This window comes from Vicugna pacos, chromosome 5 (assembly GCF_048564905.1).
Source record: "Vicugna pacos chromosome 5, VicPac4, whole genome shotgun sequence".
Lineage (NCBI taxonomy): Eukaryota > Metazoa > Chordata > Mammalia > Artiodactyla > Camelidae > Vicugna > Vicugna pacos.
The window spans coordinates 93371149-93397552 of record NC_132991.1 but is presented as its reverse complement, the minus strand read 5'-3'; the positions used below and the strand labels follow the sequence as shown (position 1 = coordinate 93397552).

At 47.3% G+C, this 26404-nt stretch overlaps 3 long non-coding RNA genes across 5 annotated transcripts; 2 read left to right on the top strand and 1 right to left on the bottom strand.

The window, feature by feature from the left end:
• Window positions 1–5191: 5191 nt before the first annotated feature.
• On the bottom strand, window positions 5192–11950 carry LOC140696273 (uncharacterized). 3 transcript variants are annotated; one of them, XR_012072413.1, is made up of 5 exons: window positions 11637–11950; window positions 7151–7293; window positions 6929–7065; window positions 6052–6248; window positions 5192–5343 (listed from the first exon to the last, which is right to left on the bottom strand). It is a non-coding gene; the product is annotated as an uncharacterized lncRNA (long non-coding RNA). The 3 variants fall into 3 exon arrangements; XR_012072415.1 differs by having other exon boundaries at window positions 6994–7065; XR_012072414.1 differs by lacking the exon at window positions 6052–6248.
• Window positions 11951–18810: 6860 nt separating this feature from the next.
• On the top strand, window positions 18811–19695 carry LOC140696510 (uncharacterized). Its single transcript, XR_012072966.1, has 2 exons — window positions 18811–19125; window positions 19359–19695. It is a non-coding gene; the product is annotated as an uncharacterized lncRNA (long non-coding RNA).
• A 2826-nt stretch (window positions 19696–22521) lies between these two features.
• Window positions 22522–24863, top strand: LOC140696509 (uncharacterized). Its single transcript, XR_012072965.1, has 4 exons — window positions 22522–22660; window positions 22914–23072; window positions 23235–24407; window positions 24533–24863. It is a non-coding gene; the product is annotated as an uncharacterized lncRNA (long non-coding RNA).
• Window positions 24864–26404: the final 1541 nt, after the last annotated feature.

The window sequence follows — 26404 nt, the reverse complement described above, 5'->3', positions numbered from 1 at the left end:
CGTTATTTTTATGGCAAATGTTCTCAAAGTCTTCTCCGGATCCACAGCTTTCACTTCTTCTTGTTCCGTTAGACCGCCATGCGGCTCTGATTCTGTCACACCCTGAAAATGTTCTGACCAAGGTCACCACTGACAGCCTAGTCACCGAATCTAAGGAAGGCTTCGGTCCTGGTGGACCTGGTCTCTCAGTCGGCATCTGACCCATGGGAGCCTCTCCTCTTCCCTGGGACGCTCTCTGCTTCCTTCTATTTGGAAGGCCCTCTCTCTGCGGCCGCCCTCGCTGGGCATTTTTGAGGCTGACCTTTAACCGCTAAAGTCACCGGGGCTCAGTCCTCCGACTCCCTCTCTCTCCAGTCCTCGTCCACCCCGTGGGACCTCACGCAGCCTCCTGGCTCCGAATGCTGAGCACAAGCAGAGCGTCTCTCAGTTCTGGGCTCTCCCTTGAGTTCCGGGCCTCTGCACCCACGCCCTCCTAGCACGTCCTCTGCGGTGCCCGTTGGTCGTGGGAAGCCCACCGCATCCTGATCAGAACGCCTTACCTGTCACTGAATCTGTTCGTCAATCTTTCTTCAGTTTCAGTGAATTCTTCCAATTGCCCAAGAAAACCTGCTTGGAGGGAAGCACTTTTAATTCCTCTCTTCTCCTCCCCCCACCCCACACATACCACCACCACCTGCTTTAAGCCCCCCTCAGGCCTGCTTTCTCCTGGAATCCTGCCAAAGCCCCGTGGTCCTGCTCCAGCACCCCACTCAGCTCTGCTCTAGTCTCTTGTCAGTGGGGTCAGTAAAGCAGCCAAAGGGATCCTGTTACAAGTCAGATCCTGTTTCTGATCCCTCCTGTGTTACTGACCCCTCCTCCGAGCAGAACTCCCACCTGGCCCCCAGCCCGCTCAGCCGTGGCCCAAGTCCTCACTGTGACGTCCGAGGGTCCCGTGACCCTGGCTGACTGCTCCCGCTCTCCCCCTCGCTCATCCGCTCAGGCCATGCTGCCCTGTGCCCTGGGCACCCAGCACTCCTGCCTCACTTCCCTGCACATTCTGTTCCCTCTGCCTGGAATGCTGTTCCCTCAGGCCCTGGTGAGACTCCTCCCTGACATCGTCACTCATGTGGCCCCACCTCAGTGCCTCCTTCTGCAGCCCCAGGACTAGCATGCCAACCCCTCCCAACACGACACGCTCGCTTCTCTGCTTTGTATTCTTTCTCACCAACACTTAGTAGCAAATATTCTACATATTTTATCATTTATCTGGTGTATTGTGGGCCTCCCTAGTTTCCCACTGGAATAGAAGCTTCACAGCGCAGGGGTTTTTGTCGGTTTTTTTCTCTAGAAACAGGACATTGGAACCAAGCACAGCCCTGTCCCCTCATTTAAATGAGGCCCGGGGGTTCTGTGGGATCCACCCCAGGAGGGATCCAGGCACCGTGAGATGCGTCTGCCCTGGGGAGGGGCCGGGGGAGGGGCTGGAAACCAACCTGCAGGGTGGGCAGCGTGGCCTGGGGCGAGAACCCACCACCACCGGGTGAGAAGCCTGGGGGGGCGAGTGCGGACGGAGCAGCGCGCTCAGCCCCGGTACCGGGCCACGCGGGAGCCTTCTCTGACCCAGGTTTCCCTTCCTTGAGGAAACGACTCCATGTGCTAAAAAGGCAAAACCAAAAGAAAAAATAGTAGGATCCCCGACTCCCAACCTCTTCTCCTCGAGGAGACCCCCTGGGGAAACCCCAAGTCAAACAAAAAGACGCATTTTCTTAATAAATGAAGAGAAAGAGGAGACCAGAGGTGGCCAAAACTGCTGAAATGCGTCACCGGGCGGTGGCAGCACAAAGGCCGCTGCAGGTGCTTCTGCTCCGGCCACTCCCAGGGCAGGCGGGGGCCGGGAATCCAGGCGGCGGGGTGGGGGGGAGCCCGTGGAGGCTTCCCGCACGCACAGGGGGGGGGGGGCTCATTCCACAGCCCCGCGCGGATGGCTGGCCCGGCAGACTCAGCGAGGAACAGCTAATGTGCCCATTTTATAACAGACAGAAAATGCAAGTAGATGCCCCCTTCCAGAAAAAAAAATCATACATTTTGTTACATTCATGGTTATGCAAAAATGAACCTTTTCCATTTAAAAACATGTCAAGACTATTTTCCAGGCAACAGACAAACGCAACTCTATTTGACTTGGACAGAGAAGGTGCTGACCACGTGGTCTGTGTGACTTGGAACCTTGCGGGTCCTTCCCTGCTCTAAGGTTTCAAGACCTTTTTGGCAACAACACGCTGGCAATGGAAAGAACTCGATGAAATTATCACCTTACTGAGCCATCAAATCTGTCAAAAGGAAATTTAGGACGCCAGGTAGGAAGGTCTTTCCCTTTTAGCAGGAAAATCTGTGGGAACATAAAATCATTTCCCAGGGAAGTTGTTACAAATCCATTATGGGGGCCATTTATAAACGCGTTATTTATCCACAGCTCATGAAAAAGTGTTAGCACATCACCAACAAAACTGCTATATTAGCAAGATGGACCAGACGCCCTAGAAAGACGTTTTTCACAGCCACTGGCGATTTAAATTACAGCATTATTATTCTTTATAGGATAAGCAATGTGATTTTCTTGCAACACCAAGAAATGTGACGTCAAAATGACACAATCGCTTCTAGGGATGAACACGAGAGATGTTTTCAGTCGTCTTTTTTAGAAAGGTTTTTAAATTTCATATTCATTCGTTTATTTATTTTGAAGTGCAGTCAGTTTAAAATGCGGTGTCAGTTCCTGGTGTGCAGCGTAAGAGTTCAGTCATACATGTACACACATTCGTTGGTTTGCGTGTCCTTTTTCAGTGTAGGTTACTGTAAGATACTGAATAGGGTTCCCCGTGCTCTACAGTAGAAACTCGTTTATCTATTTTATAGACAGTAGTTAGTATCCGCAAATCTCCAGTTCCCAGTTTATCCCTTCCCACTCTTCTTCTCCTCATTTAGTTGTCTTTTATAAATTGGTAAATCAGGACAAAACAAAAAATCTGTGTAACTTCAAATGAATGCAATTTTTAAAAAGTCAGATTAACTATGTGGACCTGTCCTCAGAAGACACAAAATTGATTTATTACTCATTAACATGATGCATTAATATTAACATGGTGATTAGGACATGCTAATTAAAATGACCCAAGGGTGGTGGGCTGGGGGAGGGAAGACATCGTAAGGAGGGACTCTGGTTGAAGGGTGATGAGCAGGAGGTAGGTCCAGCTTGAGGTCGTGAGGGAGGGGGGCCAAGGGCGCTTCAGCTGTGAACGATGGATCCGGTAAGTCAGGCATCACTCAGTGTGCTGGGTCAGGATGCAGCACTGAAGACGGAGTGATACGGTGAACGGGAGGATCCCCCCATGGAGGAGAAATTAGCTGGAAAATATTTGTGCAGAAGAGCTGCCCTGTATACGCTTAGCGGGCCTCCCTAGACGTGCTGAAGGCACGATGGTACCCTGCACGTCCAGACATCAGAGTCAGAGAAGGAACGGTGCACGGAGCCCGCAAGGGACCAGCTCCAAGTTCTCAACGTACAGAACTACCTTACAGGAGCAGAGACAATTCCGAAACAGTGTTTGAAGTGGCCACTCTGAAGTTCTCCAAGCCACGGAAAGTACTGAAGTCAAATATTTACAGTGTGGAAGAGCTCACATGCAGCGTAACATAACCTCCCAATTGAGAACATCTGGGAGAAAAATCTCGAACAGAGCCAAGTAATGAACGCAGTAATAAGCCGCAGGGGATGTTTGTGACGGAGCTAATGAAGGTCGGGGACATTTTTTTTAAGGGAACAAAGCTACCTTCCTACAGGGAGCTCAGGGGAACGGGTTTGATTCTGTCTGACTGGGTTTACAAGCTGCCAAATGAAAGTATCACTACCTCCCATTTCATGGAGTGAAATAATTACTGATGTATAGAACTTGTAGATGGACTTAGATTTTAAAACACTAGAGAAGTAACACATATATATGTCTGTGTGTATATATGTATGTACACATACATATGGTATATGTTTGGGATCGATCAATTGAAGAATGTTTTCCTGGACTGTAGGAAAACAAGGAGATTGAATTTCAAGAGAAGATAAAAAATACTGGCTTTGGTTGTAGTCAAATTCCTGCTTCTCATCATCTTCGACACGAGGTTGTCTTTCCCTCTCCCCTGCTCAGTCTGCACGTCTTCGGAGGGGGTCTTACAGAGGCTACCTGAGCCAACGCAGGCGAAGCTCACGGCCTCGCAGCTGCCCACAGAGAGCCCGGTACCTGCGTTCATCATCACTGCTGCCATTACATCTTTATTTAGGAAAGTGAGGTGTCTAACGGAGGTTAGGGTTCCAACAAACAATGTCCCAACAAAAAATATTTACAAACCCTCAAGGGTTTAAACTCTCTCTGGAGCATTTTGGCTAAGAGGCTCCCTAATATAACGGGGTAAAGTATTTGCTCCCTTTGGTGAGCACAGTCGTGCGACTGCACAGGGCAGTCACGGGGGCACATTCAGGTGGTCGCATGTCTAATGTTTTATGGAGGGAAATTGATAAAAATCCAATATGAATGAGCAAGTGTCCCCTCCCAAGTTTCTTGTCTCTGATGTTGACAATAGGACATCACACAGGGGTGGGATCTCGCAGCAGCCGCCTACACTAACAAGGATGGTTTTGAAGTCCTGGAAGTTCTTAGAGGCATATTATTTATACCGTGCTTAGGGTACCCAGTCAGTATTTCCATTCTGAGAACCTCCTGTTACTTAGGCACTGAAAAAACTTTGAAGTTTAGAAAGTTATGGGCTTCAAAAGACTGCTGTCGGTTGAGGATGCAAGAGTATAGTAGGGAAGGAGACGAGGACGAAAGAATCCCGTGGGATTCAAATCAGAATCATGGCCCATTGGACGTCCGCCTGCTGTTCAGATACTGAATAGCAAATTGCAAAGAATTCCTAATTTTAGGCAGGGTCTGACTGCCCATTGGGGTACCCTGAGCAGTTAACAATAGCAGTGAACGCCTATAGGAAAAGTCAGAAATATCCAAACAACAGTTGTCAAACAACTGGCATTGCAAATGATGCTTGTAGCTAAAAAAAATTCTTTGTATCTATCTATCTATCTGTCTATCATTTAACAAGCCTCTCAGAACTGTTAAAGCATTGAAGCAGGCACCATGTCTGAAATCGCCTGACACAAAGCTAATGGCTAATCAAAGTTCTTTATTTCTCTTTTTCCCTTTCCAGAAAGCTACAGAGGGCTCCAGTGACGTTCTTTTGCCTCTGGTGTTTACAGTGCTGGAATCACTCTTCAGGTTACGTGGACGTGAGCAGGGACCCCGTTCTCTTCCTGCCCTGCAGGAGGCACAGAAAAAGATGCTCTGAGTGTGGGCAGACATGGAGCTATGACCACACTCTGTAGTGGAGGAGGAATATTTGAGGCCTGAGAAGGCGCTAAGGCCCCCGAGTTATCAGTAGTTGCCTGTCCCTTCCAGAATCCCCTTGATTCTGAGCCCTGGGTCCCAGAATGGCTGGTCACTGTCTAGAACAGGGAAGGGATGATAAACAGATTGTTCCTGTTGGGCATGAGGAGGGGAGCCTGCGGGACCGGTAATGGGAAGGGTTGCAAATTTCAGTGAGAAAGGGAGCCATGTTTGATGAGTGATGTCTGCCACTGGGTGACCAATTAGTGATGTCTGCTACCGGCTCAGGATAGAGAGGAGAGCACCCGTCAGCTTATTAGAATTCCCTTCCGCAGTATAAGACCCAGCTCAAACACCATCTCCGCAAATGCTTCTCAGGATTTAGAGTTAAAGCATCGCATGAGGGCAAGGCTAATGGGATTGCCCCTACTGTTCTTTCTATGTTTTTAGGCAGTTAGTTTATTATACTACTTTATACTTATTTCCTTTCCCTTCCCTTCCTTTCCCTTCCCTTCCCTCCCGTCTCCTGTCCTCTCCTTTCCTTTCTTTTCCTTTTTTCCCTTTTCTTTTTTCTTTTCATCTTTTCCTCCAGATTGTTAGAATTAGGGACCAGTGAGAGGGGCCAGTGCTGTGCGTGTACCTGTCCTCAGGGGCAGCTTTGTCAGTGAAGGGGCACCTGAGAGCTAAATTCAGAGCCAGAGGAAGCAGAAGGTGAGGTCAGAGCTGGCTGAGATGCTGGAAGTCCAGGCGACTCCAGAAGCTTGGTAGCAAACATGGTTGGGTTGTACTTTGTCAGTTCTGCAGTGGTTTCTGGACTAAGCCTGAAAAACTGGGCAGCTGATAATAGGTAAGCAGATGCTGCAGATGCTCAGTTGCTCAAAGGTCAACCACAGAATGAAAGACCCCCCTGCCCTGGGCTGGAGTGACTGTCTGTTGGACGGCTCCTCCCAAGCCCCAGTTTGTTACATCATCTTTGGCGTCAAGAACAGCTCAAAATCTCTCTGTTCTTGAGGATGGCAAATTAGGGCAGGAATCCCAGCTGATAGGAATGTCAACAGGATTCCCACCTTGGGTCTCAGCCTTCTTTACCTGTCAGGGCTTCTCAATAGGGGACAAACTCTGGAGATATTGCTGTGATGGTGACACCAGGAGTCGCTCAGGTGAGGGCAGGGAGAAGCCCTGAGACCAAGCATTGTTTAGGGCAATCAGGCCCCCATAACAATACCACTTGATCCTAGCATTCCTCCCCTTGGGATCTTCACGGTGACAGCGAGACAAAACGGAAAGGTCACTGTCCTCATCGGAAAGGGGTGGGCATCTCGCCTATTCAGCCCAGCACTCTCTCCCACCCCCTGCCCTGTAGCCGACACACACACTCCTGGATACCTTGGATATCTGGGCCCTCCCTGTCCCCTGCCTCCAGTGATCTCTAGCGGCCTCCCTGGCTTGGACCTGTGATCATTTCTAACTATGACCCACACTGCCTGCCCAGCCTCTGTCACAAATGTGTGGCTCACACTAGCTGGCACACACGTCTTCTCATTTCCCTAAGCTGCTGGGGCAGGATGTTTGTGTCAGTTACTTGTATTCCAGAGAGACACCTTGGGGGCGCATGTTGTCCAGCTCTCCCATTAGTAGGCAAGAAGGTTGAGGCCTAAGAGGTAAAAGGAGTATATTAGTTAATATGGACCCCAAGAGTCCTGATTCTGCCATTTCTACCTTTTACTTTATTCTCTTACCAGCTTATTCTCCCCAACTGTTTCCTGATTTTGTCTGATTTCTCCAACCAGAGAACTTGGAGACTTTCTGATTTCTCCAATGGAATTAGAGTCCCTTAAGAATAACTAGAGCTTGTAATTTCCTTTGTAGCAGTCAGCAGAGCCTGCAAACAAAGATCCCCAAAAGCAATGACAGAAATAGATGCATTAAATCATTATATGAGGGCAAGGTTAATAAGATTACCTCTATCATTCTTTCTATATCTTTAGGCAGTTAATTTATTACACTTAATTAATATATATATATTAAGGAAATAGTTGATAACCTTGATGCACATTATGGAGACTCTTTTGGGACACCCAGAGGGTGGCTGTTGAATTGCTGCCACCAGAAAGCAAACCAAGCTCAGTCCCAGGGCAGTGAGTCTACACAGAGATGGAGCAGTCATCTGGTCCACTGCTCCTCCTGCTCAGTGGAGCCATGGGGGCCCCATACACTTAGGTCACTGTGACCTGGTAGCAAAACTGAAGTCAGAACACAGTTGCAGACTGTGTTTATCACATCAGTATCCTGCATCTTTCCTGCACAAGGGCTGAGTGGACAGAAGCTGAGGGAGAGAGGGGGAAAGGGAAGGAAGGGAAGGAAGGAAGAAGGAAGCCAGACATTAAAGGGGTTATTAGCGTGTTTTGGCTCCTGGAATTTTGTACAGCAGGGCAGCCGCTTCCTGGGGGTCAGGGGGCCAAGGAGGCCCGAAGCTGCTCTGGTTTCTTTTACAAATTTCCTTCTCTCTTCTTTTCTCACACAGATGACTTTCTGGCTGTCTAATTTTTTCTCCTCAGGACACGTTCTCTGATTAAGACGTACTTTCTCCCTTCTTTATTCATATTATCCCATCTGAGGCCTCCTGTCTCCAGAACTCCCTTTTCAATTACAGAAAATGCCTGGCTGAGCTTGGGAAGGGCTGTCCATCAGGAGAGCCCTCCATAGACCAGTCACTCTCGGGTCCTGGTTTTTCAAAGCTGCGCCCTTTTGGCTCCGTTTCCTGTCTCCGTTTCCTATCAACAGTTCTCGAAACCAAAACCTGTGGCTCAGGAATGAAATTTGTGTGTGAGGAGAACAGCGTGTTGTGACTGCGGTGCCGGGCTTGGCGCTCCCGGGCCGCCAGGTCGGACGTTCAGCAGTCAGTTCATTTAATCACATTTAATCACATCTAATTAGGGAACTCAGAGGTGAATTGTCTCGCACCATCTGGTTGGTTTAGCCTCATGTGGATAAAACCTGGTCATGTTTTCATTTGAAGAAGTTATTTAAATCGAAGGAACAACTCTCCCTTAAGAGAGCAAAGCCAATCTTCGTGATGTTCAGCGGATATAAGATCCAGTGGGCTATGTTTTTTTTTTATTGAAGTATATTCGATTTACAATGTTGTGTTAGATTCTGGTGTACAGTATAGTGATTCAGTTATACATACATATATTCTTTTTCATATTCTTTTTTGTTATAGGTTATTATAAGATATTGAATATAGTTCCTTGTGCTATACAGTAAAATTTTATTATTTATATATTTTATACATAGCAGTTAATATCTGAAAATCTCAAACTCCTAATTTAGCCCTGCCCTTTCCCTTTGGTAACCATGTTTATTTTCTGTGTCCATGAGCCTGCTTCTATTTTGTAAATAAGTTCATTTGTCTCACTCTTTTAGATTCTACACATAAGTGATCTCATATGATATTTTTCTTTCTCTGTCTTACTTTGCTTAGTATGATAATCTCTGGGCCCATCCATGTTGCTGCAAATGGCATGATTTTATTTTTTATGGCTGAATAGTATTCCACTGTATATATACACCACATCTTCTTTATCTAATCATCTGTTGATGGACATTTAGGCTGTTTCCCTGTTTTGGCTGTTGTAGATAGTGCTCCTGTGGCCATTGGGGGGCATGTGTCTTTTCCAATTACAGGTTTCTCCAGATATATGCCCAGGAGTGGGATTGCTGGATCATATGTTAAGTCTACTTATAGTTTTTTAAGGAATCTCCACGCTGTTTTCCACAGTGGCTGCACCGGCAGTGTAGGAGGGCTCCCTTTTCTCCACAGCCTCTCCAGCATTTATTGTTTGTGAACTTTTTAATGATGGCCTTTCTGGCTGGTGTGAGGTGACACCTCACTGTAGTTTTGATTTGCATTTCTTAGATAATTGGTGATATTGCGCACCTTTTCCTGCGCCTGCTGGCCGTCTGTATGTCTTCGCTGGCGGCTGGTGGACTACTTTAATGCCGGAGCCGTTATCGCGGGAAACCCCGCTCAGGCCCTTGGCGGAAGCACACTGAGTTTGGACGAGGCACATTAGCGCCCCCAGGCAACCGCGTCGCTGTGAAGCAATATTGAGGCGATCTGCAAACTTGTGCAGGGACGGTCCTTGGATGTGGTTCTGAAATTACCAGCCTTCCAGTGTAACCTTCTCCATCTGCACGAGGGTAACGTTCAGAGCCCACGGACTCGCTCTGTGGCTGTGGGGAATCTTAAGCAAATCAGCAATGTCTTAAGATGCTGCTAGCGGCCCGCTTTCATAATCTCACAGCGCTTTTACTTACAGTCTCGAGTAAGATTCTCGTCCGGCGAGTGGCAAAACAAGCCAGGGTGTGAAGAAGTGGGAATTTAATTAACGGTTGCCACACGCCAGGCTGCATTCCCGACCGTGAGTCCTGTGACCCGGGGGACTCCCAGATTCGCTCAGAGCAAGCCTCCCGTCCTCGTCAGAGGCAGCCTCTCACCCGAGGTGTCTCTCACGGCACTGCTTTGAATTTTCCTGGGGATGTAGATGATTAATCAGGGCCCCGGGTACCACAATGGTCCATTGTCCCTGAAGGCATTCCTTCTGCCGACATCTGACCCTTTCCTTTTGGGGTGAGCGTGCATTTTCCCAAACTCCTAATGGACAAAAACTCAAGAACAATGGCTCTGCGTGTAGCTTACATTCGCAGGGCGGAACAGAGAGGGGTTTTGTGGCTGGCAGGAGGGGAAAAGGGCATCGATTAACTTAATATTCATATCCGGATGAAAAATATACATATATTTTAAGGAAGTCGGCATTCCACTTGGTGTTTTATTTGTAAGAAAATTTGTGGCACAAAACCCCATCACGATCATAGGAAAGAAAATGAAAATAAAGGCTCAAGCCCCATCCTAGCCTCTGACAAATGCAGCTGACTTCGTTTCCTGTTTCCCTCCATCACTTGTCCACAGACGTCCACAAAGTCGGTACACAGTTGTCATCAAAGCTCCCTTCGCATTTCAAAGCGTTACGTTGTAATGGAGAAATCTCTTTTAGATACTTATGTACTGTTATTAAAGATTCAAAATATCATTAATTTCCTTCAAGCTCTCCTACGTCTGTCATCCATCACCGTGCCAGCGCATTAATCACGTCCCCGCTTGCCTCAGGACTGTTGCTTAACTACCCGCTTTTAATAGAAACCTGACCACCACGGCCTTTCTCTGCACCAACAAAGACAGACCATTTCATGAGCTGTTGATCCCTTGAAATGAGAGAGTTCTTTTAATGGTCTCTCACATGGTCGAGTTTTTTTTTTTTTAATAATGAAAATTAAAGGCCAGAGAAGTTTGAAGAAACAAAGAGGAGCGTCCCTGTTCTCCCGCAGCCCCTGGACACAGGGCAGGTGTGGACGCAGCAGTGATGAAGATTCTGAGCCAGGGAAGCTTGTCTGCAGCCCTGGGCGCCTGCGCTTGGCTGACCCGGCCATCAGCTCCAGCAGCAGTGAAGACGGAGGCCCAAGCACTGGCTCTGTCCACGTGTACCATCCTAGTGGTATAAAAACTTGAGAACGTGGACTTTAGAATCAGAGTTTCTGGATTCAAAGTCAGATTTGTATGTTTACTCAGTACGTGATGTTGGCTAAGTTATGTGCCCTTCCTGAGTCTTGTTTCTTTATATTTGAAACAGAAATTACAGAAGTCATTCATTCAATACTTACTGAGCAGGGTGCTAGATTCTGGGAATGCAGTGGTGTTTGTAGATTAGCAGTGGACAGGGGGAGGGCATAGATACTGATCTAATGGTGCTGTAAAATCACAAGTGTTTTCTGAAGGATGGAGGAGAGCACAGCACATGAGAGCCTGTAAGAGGGAACTTGAACTTGTTAGGCTTGTTAAAGAATGAGTTAACCAGCTGGAGACTGGCAGGAACAGCATTCTCAGTAGAGGGAATAGAAAGAGCAAAGTCTCCATGCTAAGAGGAAGCATGGTGACCTGAAAGTTTAGGGGTTGGAGGGGCATGGTGGCAGATGTTGCTGAAGGGTAGAAGCCTTGGCCTATGTTAAGGACCCCCCTCTCATGGGCTTGAGGTGTCTCAGGAGGGTTCAGTAGGACAAGACATAATGAGATCTGGGCATGGAGTGCCACCCTGATTACAGGGTGGAGATGCTATCAGGGGAGCTAGAGTAGATACAGAGAGACTGATGAGTCTCTAGGATGCTCACCTGGCTCACTCCCTGTTGGGTTCCGACAGCTGGCTTAGAGCTTGGGGTAGGTAAGTGGTGAATAAATAGTTTTTTGATGATAATTGCAGACATGGGGGAACACTGACAGGTTTCAGGAATATTTAGGAGACAAAATGGGAGATTACTGTCTCCTGTTTTTTTTGGGGGGTGAGGGAAGTCATCATCTGGGCAGCTCTGCTGATCGTGGCTGGGTCCAGGTCTGGATTCCAGTGGCCTTCGGCTGGCCCAGGGTGGCTTCAGCTGGGTGACTGGACCCATCGGCTCTGTTCACAGTGTCTTCCCCTAGGCCCAGACTGGGCCCATTCTTATGTGACTGCAGAGGAACATGACAGAGACCAGTCACACAAGCACATTTCAAGCTTCTGTTAGCATCACAATTGCTCACACCCCGCCCTGAGTCCAAGGTCAGACTGGGCGGTCACTGCAAAGTCACGTGTGGTTACAGAGGGAGGGGTGACATGTGGGAACCACCGCTGTAATCTAACAAGCTCTGAGCTGGCCGGTTCCTTCCTTGTTCTCATCCTAAAAAACAGGAGTTAAGCTATTTATTTTTCTCTCCTGTTTTCCTTGTGGCCTTTCATTTCTGGTCCCCACCCCCACAGTTTTCCCCAGCTGTCACCTTGCCAATTTAGGATTAATACCTCATCATGAAAAACCTCCAGAAGTGGTGTGTTGTTTATAGTCCACATCCCGCCCCATGAGATATTTGACCTTGAACATTATACGAGTTCATTCTCTCAGGCCGTGAGCGATGTCTCTCTCTGTATGTGTTATCATGCACTTTCCATGGACTGCAAAGCACACAGTGGATGCTGAGTGGGAATACATTCTACCCTTGAAGATTTCCACTCTATTCTTAGTCAATATCTTTGCGACCCCTGTGTAAACATTAACATTTCCAAAATATTTGAGCCCACTGAGCCTCCTCCAAAACACTCTTCATTGTTGGCGAGCTCTCAGAAAACACATACACCCCATGTCATCATCATCATCATCATAACAGAGGAAATCTATCCAGTGCTCACCATGTACCAGGCACTGTTCTAAGTGCTGACTTCATGTGAAAATTCGAGGATTCTGTACTGATTCCCTCAAGCTGAATGGGATGGGCTGTGGTGGAATCATCACAAGGGGCCTCAACGCACACATCTACACCTCCAAGAAACTGTATACACTTAGTAAACAGCTTTCAATAGAAACTGAGCCTCAATGCTATTTGCGTAAATGTATGTTCAAAGCCCTTCTGCCTGATTTGTAGCGTCGAAGTGTTCATTCTATAAATGGTACATTCCTTCATCTAAAAAGTTAAAGAGTTCCATTTTGTACTTCCAGGAGCGTGATCTCTGGCGGAGATGGATGTCTAGGTGATGAACACCGCCGCCAGGGCCGTGGGGGACTAAGAGACTTTCCCATCTGACTGATGGAAAGAAGGACTATGAGATTGTGAAGGATTTCACAGTGTTCCCAGTCTTTACTTTTAACTGCGCTATAAAAATTCATTTCTTGACTGGGACTTGGCTCCAAAGGTTGAAGTTAGAAAGGCTGATGTCACACTGAACTGTATTTCTCCCCAAGTGGAAACTAACATCCCGTTTGATGTGGAATGGATCTCTGACCAACAGTGAGAGGGTGAGAAGAAAGCAAACTCTTTTAAGCAAATGAAAGTAAGATTTCAGTTTTTATTTGGAATTCCTAGAGCGCTCTTTTGATGTTTAAAAATTGCCTGCCAAGATCTCATGGTTTATATGCAGGTAATGGATATCTTCATTCTGGCTTTGACATTTAAGAGCATCTGGTCCTGACAGGCAGAATCTTAACAGAACCGCAGTATGGGGAGGTGGGTTATTTTATAAAATATGGGGAGTCCACTGTTTTCTTACTTAAAGTTATGATACCTGACAATTTCCCATTAATCCTGAACACCTTCTTCTCCTCCGCATCTCTGTTTCTCACACACACACGCACACGCACACGCCCCAGGGCCAGAGTTGTTGAATTTCACTTCCTGCTCTCTACTCAGATGGGTCAGGGGTGGGGACAGGCATCTCTTCACCTCATTTCTGGGTTCATGCAACTGGTTCATTTCATGTTATACCATACACTTGCCCCGAGTTTCTACGTGGTCTTTAAACAGTGATGCTTAATGACCATGTGATAGTCCATCAGATTAAAGCACCAGTCTTTACTTGTCTGTTTTTCCATTATTCAACCTTTAAGTTGTTCTCTTTCTTTCTAACAGATATTGTGTCAATAATTCCCTTTTAAAATTTAGTTGTTTATATCTTCTGTTTAACCATTTCTTTTAATATCCCTTCTAGATAAATTCCTAGAAGTGGGAAAATTAGGTTAAAAATGTACTTGCCATAATATAGTCATTTCCAAGAGGTTTGTATTGATTTACAGTCACATGCTACCCAGTGTGTGTCACACACACACACACTCACACTTGCATACGTGTGTATTAGTTTCAGCCCAATTTCACCAGCAACTGATGTTATTATTTTAACTATTTTTTCAGTTTAAGTTTAAAGTTGTACTTCACATTTGCTTATAGCCATTTTTTTTCAAGTGTTGGTTTATTCTTTTTACCTTCTTTTGTACTTTGCACATTTTTTTGTACTTGACCTTGATTCATTTCTTAAATCCTTCCAAACATGCAAAGGGCATAATCAATGTTATATTTGTTGACATAATTCATGTAAATATTTTATCTTCTGTGTCTCCCTCTACATTCTAGTCAAGTCCTTTTATTTTAGTCAACACAGTAAACATTTTCTTCAAATGGAATTGCTTATCTGTTAACTTCATGCCCCCTTTAAGATTGAAAAATAATTATATTATATCTCATCAAAGGCAAGATATTTTCCGCTGATGTTTGTCTCTGAATATGCTGGCAATGATCAAACAGCCTTCTTGATTCAGGGATTATGGTGTAAAGTATGGGTATAAATTAGTTTTTCTGCAAATTGCTACCAGATTATCCCGGCATTGCTGATAGCACAGTTCACCCCGGCGCCTCGGGTTTCAGAGGACTGCCGCCATGTGCGGTCCTGGCTCTGCTCTGCTACGGATATGCTGTTCGCTCATCTTTACTTTTATTTCTTAACAGTTCTGCTCGGCTTTTATTATTGTTACAGGGGTTAATACTCTGCTTTCTAAAAAGGCTAAGCTTCAGTTCATTTCCTCTGTTTAACAGACCCACATGGGGAAGGCTCCAGGTTCTGTGGATCAGGGAGATTACACAATCTGGGGACCCTCTTTAGAAAAACAAGACAAAATTATAAGCACAAAAGGTCCGAGCTGCCCCTGTGAAACAGAGAAAACGAGGAACCCTGAGCCTTTGGCTTCCTCAGGTCTGTGGGCAACCTCGTTCCTGCCTGCTTTACTGTGCTGGATGAATTTATCATCACTGGGCCGAGTTGTAAAAAGGAGCCCTGTTTATATTTTAATTGGAGTCACAGTGTATCTGTAAAAGAGAACGCAATGTTTCTCCACTTTGTCTTTTAAAAAAAACCCTCTAATAAGGCCTTGTAATTTTGCTCTTTCATCCAGTAACAATTTACTGAGTACCTCTTAAGTAATTTTATAAGGTTTTTTATGATGGTATCATATATACACAATTCGGTTTCTTATTTTTTTCAAATCCTCAAGTCCTGTGAATGGAATCTTGAATTTCAAAATGGTTTTATTTGCTTGTTTTCTATGTTTTCCATGACTAATGACTATGCCGCTTTTTTCCTTGCATATTTCTCAAAAAGCTGCCCCCTTCATAGAGGTCTTTGTAGCAACCTTTTTATTTTCAAGAAGTTTGTATTTTAGACATTTTAGGAGTAGAGTCAGGTGTTAATACATAATGCATAATACACGTATGTGTGCGTACATGTGCATAATGCACATTTGAGTCCGTTTGTAAGTTAATACAAATCTTCAATGAATCATATTTAAAGAATCTAAGTGTGGCTGTTAACTGCTCAAAACTTCCCCAAATTCCTTATTATCTTTGAATTTTCTAAAAAATATATATATTTTAACCTTTTTTAAATTGAAGTATAGTCAGTTTGCAACGTTGGGTCAGTTTCTGGTGTGCAGCGCAGTGACTCAGTCATGCACATACGTACGTGTATTCCTTTTCACATTCTCTTGCATTTTCGGTTGCTACAAGATATTGACTACAGCTCCCCGTGCTCGACAGCAGCCAGCACGGGCTCTCTTGGGAGCGGGTGGGAGAGCCCCAGCTCACCTGGGCGGGCCGTGCCGAGCATGGAGGTGGGTAAATTGGGCTTTCGGAGCTTGAGAACAGTATTTCTTAAGATCGCCCTGCTGCTCCTCCACCTCTGGCTCATACGCACGAATGGATCAATGGTAGAGATTTCATTTTCCAAATAGGTTCATCAGCTTTGCCCGGAGGGGGCTCTGCTTTGCTGGCCTGCTGCTGTGAGTGTGCTGCTCCTCTGCGGTCAGGGCAGGCTTCACAGGAGCAGCACCACTGGGTCGGGCTGGACCGCTGTCTCCTGGGGAGCCCTGTGTGCTGCAGGATGTTCAGACACATCCCTGGCCTCCACCCACAAGGGGCCGATAGCACCCTGCTCCCAAGCTGTATCAACCCAGAATGTCTCCAGACACTGCCAGGTGTCCCCTGAGGGGCAGAATTGGCCCTGGGGGAGGACCACAGAGGTAGAGCACATGTTAACCCACAGCCGACAGTCACTTGCACATCTCTGGAGCATAAACCGCAGTGTCGACCTCTCCAATCCTGGATGAAGAGATAAACCCCGGATTCTGAAATTGCACGCGAGGCTAAAGCTTAGTGTCCACGCCCCAGGGCACCAGGAGGAAGCAGATGGCCCAGCAGAACTGGGTACCCGATGGGAGCTGAAGGATGATCAGAGCAGCACCAGCAGAGTGGAGGGAGATCCACCAGGACCTGGCGGTGGCTGGAGCTGGATCATTCTTCCTCTAAAGGGAGCAAAGGCTAAGCAGTTTCCTGAACCTGGATAATTGTGTGGAAAGCCTGCGTGAGCCAGGCTGCGGGCGTCAGGGCAGGGAAGTAGGCTTCTGGCGACCACCTGGCCTGGAGACCGGGCGACGTCGTCCTGCACCCCCTGCCTCTCTCCTCCCTCCTACCTGCTGTCTCCCTCCGTGGGCCAAGCCAAGAGGAACCCAGAAGGCTGGAGAGCCTGTCAGTGCAGTTTCTACTGGGTTTCATTCTAGATTATTTCATTCCAGATTCTTTTTCTCCAGGTTACTTACCAGCCACCAAACGTCATTTGTTACAGAACCTTTCTTCTCCCTAAATGGAGAGCTTACTTATTACATAACCTTACACATTATTGTCTTATTTTTGCTTATTCTGTTGTGCAGCTCAGTGTCCTTTTAAAAGTTAGTTCCTTGTTACTTCGATGATCTGTTTTACAATGTGGTTTAATATCTAACGGACCTAAGGGGGCTAATTTTGCTGGTCACACTACGATTTTCCCAAGATGTGTCTTCACTGACTAATGGCCAAAAGCCTTCTGATTACAATGAGCAGATTGCCTGGCCCTTACTAGGAATTTAGTTCATTTTAACACGTGTCCAGCTTTGCTTTGCCTTGATTTCCTTTTCATTAAAAATGAACATTTTCCTGTATGTTTGCTGCAGTGATTTATTTCATCTTGGTTGTATACATCATCAGTCTCTTTTCCAAACAGAACATTCTATCAAATTGAAACTCACACACACAATATACCCTTTTTTTCCCCAGGCAAGCATTCTGACAGTAGCCAAAGCTCTGTTTGGATCTTCAATTATGCCCTAAGTCTTAACTGAGCCATGTTATTTTATTGAGAGCTGATTTTTGCCCTGGCCTACAGCACTTGCTCAGTGTAAGTGTTTCATGTTTAATGAGAAGAGTTTAGGGTCAGTATCTGCAAGGAGAAGTCAGAGTTTGGTGTCTGACATCATGACTAACCCTCCGGGATGCTTGAAACGCACAACATCTGGGTACAATAAACAGTCATAAAGTCGAATAATGTTTTCATTGCTCAGTATCCTCTTAATAACCTGTCTACAGATTTTTAAAATGCTCTACACAAATAATAACAATGAAGTTTCAAAACCACAGGCATCATTAGCTCATAGATCCTTAGAATTACTCTGCTGAGTAAACCAGGGACACGCATGCATGATATAAAATTCCTGGCCGAGAGGAACATTCATCACAGCACATGGGGAAATGCCTAATGAGTTACAGGAAAACAAAGCGTCCAGACTCTTGAAATTTTGATTTGTGCTGCATCTTGAAACTGGCATCAAGGACCGAAAGGTCGTGATGATTAAGCTGCAACCGGAGCCAGTGGAACAACACAAAAAATTCAGCATTCAACTTAGCTAACTTTTTTTTCTTTACATTGTGACTATGTTTGGGTTTTGCACAGCTTCTAAATGTACTAAGTAACACTCACAAGAATTCCACCAATGCAGCGGGAAGACAAGACCATAATTTATTTGGGAAATTGACCAAAACAAAAATATATTCCTGGAAAAGGTGAAGAATGACTTTCTCTTTCACTGTTTGCTGATCGGTTCTGTGTACTTGGCTCCGGCAGGGAAAAGAGGCGTTGATAAATTAGGTGTCGCGAGCGCCCTCCTGCCACGTTAGGCTGGAGGACCTGTGGCTTGCGTCCCCTAATCACCTGTCATTTTCTCTCTCTCCGTGGGAGTGTCGGGAAGCTGTCCAGAAAAATAATTGCTTCACGTGGTAGGTAGGGCAAGACCTTTCCCCAGGTCTCTAGAAGAAAGAATAAAACACTACATTCAAATATCTGTCCTGCAAAGTCTCTCAGATCTCGTATTTTTCATTATCCCACGGTACAAACAAGGGATGCCCGCAGGTCCGCCCACGTGTTCCCCGCCAACGCGGCGAGTGTCATGGGAATAAAGCCTAGAACATGTGCTCTCCTTTTGGAAGACATGTAAAGCAACAAAATAGTCCTAATTTGAAATCAGCCAGTGGTATGAGAGGATTAGCGTGTATAGGCGAACTAAAAACTGCACAGAACGTGACTCGCTGTTGCAGCGAGGACAGGCGCCCGCTGACCCGCTCCCGGGGGTTTCGGGGGTGTGGGGGGCGGGGCCGCTGCGCCTCCAGATCAAAGGCCCCGCCCCGCTTTGGGCGGAGCGTTGGCGTCTCCCGGAGGTCGGATGTAGGCGCATCCTGGAAACAGACCAGAGAACTGGTGCCGAGGCAGCTCTGCGAGGAGCCGTGGCTCCCCTGCAGGGGGTCGGGAGCCACTCAAGAACGGCAGCCTTCCGGGGCTTCCGAGGCAGTTAGGGAAGGGGGTCTGGGCGGGAGCAGGCTCCAGACTTCAGGGAGCCAGAGAAAGCACACAAGGGGCGTCTTCAGGCACAGTGATGAAGACAGAGCTGCCTCCCAGGATGCTCCCTGGGCGCCAAGATCCCAGTCTGGACAACAAGCACCGGGGGGAAGGTAGGAGGAGGGGAGGGGTCTTGGCAAAGCTGTGGGGCCACCTGTGTGGGGGGCACAGCTGGTGAAGGGGGGCCCTCCCCTCTCCCAGTGGGCTCTTTGGGACCTCTGCCGTGGCATCTCTGGGCCAGCTGGGTACACCTCCCACGGGCCCATTCCTGGGGCTGCCTCCCCAGTGGGGCCTGTGCACTCCCATCAGGGCTGACATCTTCCCTCTGTCCCTACTGTCCCCACAGGACTCACAGACAGCCCTATCCCTGCCCTGAACCGTCAGGGAACTGAAAATCATGCGGTGTCCCAGCAGCACCCGTGGCTTCAATGAAGGGGCTCAGCTGGAGGACACATCTCCGCACGCAGACGGCTTGCTCTGGGGCCCGGGGGGCCCGAGGTCAGCCCTGAGGTAGCCGATCACGCTCTCAAAGACACCTGAAGACGCGCTTCAGGGGGAAGGGAACAACGTAAACTGAAAAGCGGGGAAGTTATGCTTTGCTTTTCATCAAAAGAGTAAACAGTAGATTGGCTCCTGCAGGAAACTGAACATGTATTTTCAAATTAGTAAAAAAACTATTTGCATTTTGGATTTTAAAAAGAGAAGCTTATAACTAGATGCATTTTGTGAAAATTTCAGAATTCTAGAAGCACAGGTAATCTGCCAAACGGAGACAAAAACAGTTCAGGCTGCCTTTAGGTTCCTTTGCAGCATGAAATACCAGTCACTGGAGCATCAGCTTCTGGGTTTAGGTGGGAAATAAGTGATCCCAGCATTCAATATTGCCACGTCCTGTCACTTCGGTGACCATATCACGGCATTCTCGTAACTAGAAGGGCCATTGTGTCCTACAGCAAAAGTCACCAGCGGAGATCTCTTGAAAACTGAGCAGCAATCAAATATGGAAGGCAATAATGGGGAAGACACAGTATAAAACCGACCCCATGAAATGTGCAACTAATGATAACACAATTGTGTTTAATGCAGAAGTAAAAATCATGCTGAAAAGAAATGTTTTGATATACAGAAATAATTTAATGATCATCGTCTGCATTTCAAGTTCCTAATGACTTCAACAAAACCTTGGAAGGGAGTAAGGGCCAAAGAAAACAATTTAGTACAATGCTGCATGCTAACTCCTTCATCCTATGTGTAGGAGCTAAGAGATGCAGTTAATATGTGTTGATGAAAAATATATTATTCTACATTTTAGGCATTGCTTTTATAAACTTTGGCATTACTAATGTTAAAAAGGAACAGAAAATACACAAATCATTAAAGGCAAAAGAGAACAAGCCTTGCTTGAGCAATATGGCAAAAAGGAGAAAGGAAATAAATTGGAAACATGAGAGGAACATAAAAAATAGAAATCGTAAACTCAGATGACCAGAATAAGGACCAAGCAAATCAGTTACTATGGCAAAATAAATGTGTTAAACTATTTTATTAAAAGACAAACTCTTAGACTGTATAAAAACAAATTTAATCATATGTCTTCCGCCAAATACCCCTTTAAAATATGATCATCTTAATGGAGAAGGCAGATTCTTGGAAAAAAGGGTTCCTGACACCAACGAGATAGAGAGAAAACCAGCAGGAAAGAATTCATCCATCCACTCATCCTTCATTCGCTCAACCAGAATCTCCTGAATGTACACAGGGCACGAGGTTGGTGGGTGAGGACCGCGTCAGCTCTCAGGGAGGTGACCTTCTGGAGAGGAGTGCAGACGTGGTAAGAGGTTGTTTTTCTACAAAGAACACATGCTGTGAAGGGATGCCAGGGAGCCCGCACCACCCACCCCCGGGGTGAAATCGGCTCGAAGCAGACGAGGTCATTATATAACGGGAGGCTTGTGTCCAGCAATTTTTAAAAACCTTAAAGTAGAATTGATTTACAATGTTGTGTTAGTTTCTGGTGTGCTGCACAGCGATTCATTTATACATATCTATTCTTTCTCTTTATAGGTTATTACAAGATATTGAATATAGTTCCCTATGCTGTACAGTAGGACCTTGTTGTTTATCTGTTTTATATATAGTAGTTTGTATCTGCTAATCCCAACTCCTAATCTATCTCTCCCCTGCCTTTGGTAAATGTAAGTTTGTTTTCTATGTCTGTGAGTCTGTTTCTGTTTTGTAAATAAGTTCATTTGTGTCATTTTTTTAGATTCCATGTATAAGTGATATCATATGACATTTTTCTTTCTTTGACTTACTTCTCTTAGTATGATAATATCTAGGTCCATCCATATTGCTGCAAATGGCATTATTTCATTCTTCTTTATGGCTGAGTAGTATTCCATTGTATAAATATACCACAACTTCTTTATCCAGTCATCTGTCAATGGACATTTAGGTTGCTTCCATGTCTTGGCTGTTGTATGTAGTGCTGCTGTGAACATTGGGGTGCATGTGTCTTTTCAAATTAGAGTTCCCTCCAGATATATGCCCAGGAGTGGGATTGCTGGATCATACAGGAGCTCTATCTTTAGTTTTTTAAGGAACCTCCATACCGTTCTCCACAGTGGCTGCACCAAATTACATTCCCACCAGCAGGGTAGGAGGGCTCCCTTTTCTCCACAAGTGCTCCAGCATTTGTCATTTGTGGTGTGTCCATCAATTTTATACAAAACATCAGATTAGATAACTGCCCACAAACTTAAAATGTAACCCATTCTATGTACATTTCAGTTATTAATACTGACTTTTATTGTTCCTGCAGGGGCCACTTCCCAGGGTGGACACTGGCCATCCCAGCCATTTCACATGCTTAGAGCTTGACTGTCCTGGGTGGGTGATGCCTGGGGGCTGGTTGAACACAGAAGGACTTTGAGCTACACGTGTGAAATTTTCTTACAGAGCAGAGTGTAAAAAGATCAATGAAAATAAGAACTCAGGATCTCAATCTGCGCAGAACAAGGAATGAAAGCATTGGGCTCCCTGGGGCGGGGCTGGGAGCATGCAATTGCTTTAAATTATTTTTACAACTGGTCCGCCGTTGTGGCAGGTCTGAGATTCCCCAGTCAGTGGGAAAGTTTAATAACTCTCCACATTTTTGGAACCACTCGGGGCGCCTATCAGCATTCTTTATGTGTCTCACATCTGTGCGGGGACTTACACCTATGCGGGTGGGGTCTGTCTTAGACTGGGCTCCTTCAGGAGCAGGCCCCACCCCCGAGAGGAGAGCATAAGCACTGGAGGTGATCCTAAAAGCCACGGTGAGTGAGTAGGGGAAAGTGCCAGGCGAGGGTAGGAAGCAATGCCAGGTGCCCCAGTGAGCAGGTCACTAGTCTGGGCAGTTAGGGCTCATTCCTGTTTTGCACTTTGGGGACTGCAGAGGACCTGCTTCCAGGCTGTCCCTCCTACCCAAGGAGTGGCAGGCTGGAAACTTACCCACCCACTCCCTTCCACTGTGGCTGAGGGCTGCTCCGGGACGCTAACTCTCCAGCTCATTCAGCCAAGCCTGGTTCCACAGCCAGAGAAAGTCCCCAAGCAGAGGGTCACGGCAGCAGAACGACCTTGCACCAAGAGGCCACGGAGGGCGCTGAGGTGGGTTCCTACAGCGTCTACTCAAAGGTTGTCCCTCCGCTCTCTTCTTGTTATCTGCTGCTACTGTTTTCTCCCACTTCTTTGTTAAGTCGGTGCTTTGCATCCTATTCTGCTAAACCACTGTGGTCTCCCTTTGGCACCTTCCCTCCTCCTCCCCTCCTCCTTGTCGGCGAACGTGTGCTGAGCACCCACCCACTCGAAGCCGCAGTGATGGAAAATGACTAGACGTTTGTGCACACCGATCCTTTCACAGAGCTTCACAGAGGAGAGCTGAGACACGGAAGCACAGGGTCCTGGGAACCCGGCAGTGTCTTCCGGCTCGAAAGTCACCTCCAGAATCTGAGCGGGAGTGACTCCTGAAAAGACAGAGCAAACGCCAGCAAGTTGAGAGCATGGAAGCTGCTAGGAAAATGTGAGGTTTGCTTATCATAACAGGGGGCAGGGATGTGACAGAGGAAGAATCAGGGCTGCTCCCAATTTTCACCACTTTCCCAGCAAGGATGTGAGGAGGTGAGTGCCCTCCGCTGTGAGAAGGAGGTGCCCGCGGCTCATGCTCTGCTGATGTCTTTTCCAGGTGGAATTTGGGTCAGCGTGTGGGCAGGTCGAGGAACCTTGAAGGCAGACGCACGACACACAGCTTGTTCTTCAAATAAAAGAAGGCCACCATCACACCTTCTCAAATCCCTTCCTTTCCAGAGAATGTTCTCCTGAGCACCTCCGTATCATTTGCTCGACGTTCAGGCCAGTGCGAAGCCTTTTGCAAAACTTTCTGTTATCCCTTAAACTCAGACTTCAGGTAATAATCCTGCCATCAGACAAGCTGCTTCCTTGTGCGGGAGACAGACACAACCACGACACACAGGCCAGTTTTGTAGTACGTCAGTGGTGATAACTGCTACGGAAAACCTAGAGCAGGGGAGAGGGACAGGGAATGTGAAGGGACAGCTGAAATGTTAGCAAGAGTGGTTGGGGTAAGTTCTTCTGAGCAGGTGACATTTGCATCAAACACCAGAGGAGCAGGAGCAGGGCCCGGAGGCGCCCGTGGGGGAGGGGGTCCCTGACAGCGGGGCCAGCAGTCGTGGGGCCTAGAGGCGCGCTGGCCTGGCCCCTCCTAGAAACAGAAGTTAGTGCGCTTGGGCTGGGGCCGCTCAGAGAGGCGGGGAGGGGCTGGACCTCGTGCGCGCTGACGCGCTGGAGGACTATAGATTTTACTCTGGTTGGAATGAGGGTCCCTGGTGGGGTGGAGCTGTGGAGGCCTGCGATCTGACTTGGGCTGTAACAGGACCCCTCCGTGGCTGCTGTTTTTAGAATAAACATAAAGGGGATGAGATGGATCCAGGCAGCTTGACCAGGAGGCAACTGCAGGAACCCGGGGGAGGGACGCGGGCGCGTTGCAGGGCTGCCACTTACAGGCTGGGCGCACAGCCCCAGGAGGCGCCACTGCACTGGGGTCGAGGGGTCGCCCAGATGGGGCCAGAGAGTTAGCAGGATATGTGGCAAAAATGGCCAAGATTCTGGGACTATTTGGATGGTAAGGCCAACAGGACTGGCCAACGAAGTCACCTTGGAAAGAGAATCACTTTTCACTGATTACCCCATAGGGCTCCTCTCTGCAGAGCAGGGGAAGGGGCGAACTTTCATTTCAGTTCGCAAGAACCAGCATCATGGCACCAAGTGTCCCCCTGGCTCTGTCGCAGGTCATCAGTCTCCCGAGAGCCGGGGAAGTCAGAGGAGAAAATGCGCCCAGGTATGTCTCTGGAGACAGGGCGCCTATTAACGGGACGTCCTATGCAGTCAGCGACATTGTAGGAATCTGTAAGTGTTTTCTGAAAGGAAGATCGGTTTGTCTTTGATGGATTTTCTGTTTTGCAGACATAATTAATCGCAACATCTTAAGAAGTCAATTTCTCTGATAGCAAAAATAATCTGTTTGGCCAACTGGAAACATCACTTTTATTTAAGAAACACTTTCCCCCCCTCGACTGTACTTCTTGGCACCAGGGGCGAGAATGCTGTCCGTGTGTGCGGATTGTAATGCTTCACTGAGGAACCATGAAGTCCTCAGACCAGTGGAGAGTGTTAAAAGGTTTTTCCTTTATCAAATGGATTTTTATTCAGAAACGGATTTGACAGGTAAACAGTAAAATGTGCAATGTGCAACAATTGTTTTCCAAAGTTCTGAGCAATAAATATTTTCCAAGGAGCCTCAGGCCCAAATAATTTTTAGATCATAGGCAGATGTTAATTTAGTCCCATTCCCCTTGTCCGCAATGTCGGACAATGTCGGTCCCCCTCCTCAGTGTCAGGAAACAGGCCTCTAGTCTCTCAGCATGGCCAGAGGTGGGGCTGACTCACCGCCCGCCATTTCCTATTTGACAAGTGTTAGCTGTTGGAAAATTGTTCTGTTAATCAGAGAATGGCCCCCCTGCAATTTCCCTACTGGCCCCAGGTTGCCTTCTGGAAATACAAAGAATTTGTACAGCTCTGTTTTCAAAGAGATGAAAATAGTTATCAGGTCATTGCTAAAATTTTACTTTCCTCAATCCACACTTGGCCGGTTCCATCGCTGGCTGCAGTGATCCCGTCTGCGGAGGGACTTCTGAAAGAAGCCATTTCCATGCGAGGATATCAAAGGTCCATTGTTCCTGCGAAATCTCCGCCTGTGCTTTCCCCAGCCATCCCCGAGTTTCCGGATGGGGCCCAGTGTGCCTCGTCCTGGCCGTGGGCTTGAGAGGAGGGTCACTTTGGGGAAAAAGAGCCACTTGTTTGAAAACAGTGCAGGCACTTGGCTCACCCCAGCCGGGATGTTCAGGCTCTGTTGGAAGAGAAAACGCAGCATCCGGAATCCACCAGGGCGGGGAAGAAATCTCTAAGAGAGAAGGGCTTGATTTTCAAATTCTAGCTGCCTTTGTCATTTTCCTGACAGACCCAACCTTTTATGAACGTGCTTTTAATTAAGCAAGAGCTTTCTTATCATGCTCCCACCCTCTTGTTTTTCCAGCCATGGCGCCAAAGGGGCTCTGTCAATTTCTGAAATTAATGCAGGGGCTGCGGTGCACGGGGCTTGGGCGGGGGCAGTGGCGCCCCCTTCCCTTTGCTTGTCGTGGCTGCTGGTCTGCAGGCTGAGGTCTGGGGCCGTGAGCTAAGGAGCCTGCTGCCACCGACAGGGTGGCCGGGAGGACATGGCTGGGGTGGCACAGATCTGTGACCTGGCCAGTGGCTGCTGACTCCAACATGGACGGGCTCAGAGGACGCGTCTCCGGGGTGGAGGGTGGTCGGCAAAGAAGCTCGTCTTCTCTGTTCCGGGGACACCGCCGCAGAGTGTCCTGGTGGGGAATTTCTGCCGTCCCAGACTCTGAACTTGGAACAGGGTGTCTCTTCTCCAAAACTGAAAGAAAGGAAAGAAAGATGAGCAGACACACGGCGCGGCTGGGCAGCAAGCCTGCTGTTCTGTGCGGGAGGAAAGACAGACCACTCAGAGCTAACTGGGGAGATTACGGTGGCGAGTGCTCTCTGGTCACCCGGGGCTGGGTGACATTTCTCCACAGAAGTAACAACTCCAGCATTTTCCAGGGGGTGTCGGTTAAAGGCCGTTCTAACAAAATACCCAAGCTCACTGTTTAGGCCCCCTTTTGGCAAGGTCTGACCCCTGCTTTTCTTTAAAAGTAAACATTGAGTCTGATAATGGGTGAAAGTCAGTTATTTGAAACACTCCTGGACAAACATTCTGCAAGCAAGATGGAC